We start from the raw sequence: 1,721 nt of genomic DNA on the forward strand, positions 1-1,721 counted from the left end.
GGTGCATGCCTGTAATCCCAGCTACTCCAGAGGCTGAGGCATGAGAATCACTTGACCCTTGGAAGCAGAGGTTGCAGTGAGCCGAGATCACACCACTGCACTCCATTCTGGGCAAGAGTGAGACTCTGCCTCAAAAAATGGCAGAGGTTGCAGTGAGCCAAAATTGCACCACTGCACTCCAGTCTAGGCGATAGAGTGAGACTCTGTCTCAAAAAGAAGAAAACAACCAATTAGGTAATTTTTTTAAATTCCATGTCCAGGCCCGGCACGGTGGTTCACTCCTGTAATCCCAGAACTTTGGGAGGCCGAGGTGGGCGGATCACGAGGTCAACAGTTTGAGACCAGCCTGGCCAATATGGTGAAACCCCATCTATACTAAATAATACAAAAATTAGCCAGATGTGGTGGCATGCGCCTATAGTCCCAGCTACTCAGGAGGCTGAAGTAGGAGAATCCATTGAACCTAGGAGGCAGAGGTGGCAATGAGCTGAGATCATGCCACTACACTTTACGCTGGGCGACAGAGTGAGACTCGGTCTCAAAAAAAAAAAAAAAAAATTCCATGTCGAAATGTGTCTGTTAATTTGTCTGGTAACATATGCTTAAAGACAACCTGCAGCCAAGTGGCAACTGATTAAGATAATCTATAAGCCAGGCATGGTGGCTCATGCCTGTAATCCCAGCACTTTGGGAGGCCAAGGCAGGCAGATCATGAGGTCAGGATATACAGACCATCCTGGCTAACACGGTGAAACCCCATCTCTACTAAAAATACAAAAAATTGGCCGGGTGCAGTGATTCACACCTGTAATCCCAGCACTTTGGGAGGCCGAGGCATGTGGATCACCTGAGATTAGGAGTTCAAGACCAGCCTGACTAACATGGTGAAACCCTGTCTCTACTAAAAACACAAAAATTAGCTGGGTGTGGTGGCGCACACCTGTAGTCCCAGCTACTCGGGAGGCTGAGGCAGGAGAATTGCTTGAACTGTTGCAGGATTCAGGAGGACAAGAGAGATCTCGGGTTGAAATAGGAGAATCTTTATTGAGTGCACTCAGGCCCGGCTGACTCATATCTAAAAGACTGGGCCCGGAAAAAAGACAGCACCTGACTTTTATACACACTTCACAAAAGGGAGTGGGCTAGCTTGAAGCAAGGTTATAGTGGCATGAAATCAGGCATACAGAGGCAGGACAAAGACAGGATTGCACATGACTGTTGCCAAGCAACCCAGATGTCCGTTATCTAGGTTTGTCTGGGCACAGGCTTATCCTATAACCTTCACTATGGTGCCCAGGCAGCTGTAGTTCAGGCCTACTCGGGCTTCTTGTGACCTTCGTTGTACTTCTTAGATAAAACAGAATACTTGAAATCATTAGTTACAGAGAACAAGAATCTATAAACTCATTCCATGAAACAAAGGAAAATCTGTTTTTCTTCTCCCAATGTTGAGGGAGTGCTGGGAGTCTCCAGAACACATTAGATAATATTATCAAGACTTTTCCTGGGTCTGGGCTGTGCCTGTTGCCACCTCTGGGACAAGTCAGCCTAATACAGGAAAATTTATTTCTCTTTCTTTTAAATTTTATTTTTCTTTAATTTTCCGCCTCAGAACCTGGCAGGTGGAGGTTGCAGTGAGCCAAGATCATGCCACTGTACTTCAGCTTGGGTGACAGACCAAGACTTCGTCTCCCCAGTATTTGAATTGTTCTTTTTTTTTT

This window comes from Mandrillus leucophaeus, unplaced genomic scaffold (genome assembly GCF_000951045.1).
Source record: "Mandrillus leucophaeus isolate KB7577 unplaced genomic scaffold, Mleu.le_1.0 Scaffold153, whole genome shotgun sequence".
Lineage (NCBI taxonomy): Eukaryota > Metazoa > Chordata > Mammalia > Primates > Cercopithecidae > Mandrillus > Mandrillus leucophaeus.